The following is a 438-nucleotide window of genomic DNA, read 5'->3' as shown; positions in this document are numbered from 1 at the left end:
GATAAAGATAGATAGATAGATAAAGATAGATAGATAGATAAAGATAGATAGATAGATTATAGATAGATAGATAGATTAAAGATAGATAGATAGATAGATTAAAGATAGATAGATAGATTCAAGATAGATAGATAGATAGATATGGCCTCCGTGAGGTCTACAAGACTAATGCCTGGAGGGACTGTTTCTTTACACTCTCTCTGGAACAAGGAGAAGAGAAGAAGAGAAAGAAGAAAAAGAGAAATAAAGAAAAGTCATCGTCCAAAAGAAAGATAGAGAAGGCATGAGAAGAATGTGGGGGGTCTCATCACCATAGAAAAGGAACTGGCAAAAGAAGAAGAGAAAGAAGAAAAGAGAAAGAGGAGAATATGAGAGAAGAAAAAGGGAGAGAAGAGAAGAGAAGAGAAGAAAAGAGGAGGAGAATATGAGAGAAGAAAA

Source organism: Cystoisospora suis (genome assembly GCF_002600585.1).
Source record: "Cystoisospora suis strain Wien I chromosome Unknown contig_8462, whole genome shotgun sequence".
NCBI classification, from domain to species: Eukaryota; Apicomplexa; class Conoidasida; order Eucoccidiorida; family Sarcocystidae; genus Cystoisospora; species Cystoisospora suis.
This window is presented reverse-complemented; position numbering follows the sequence as displayed.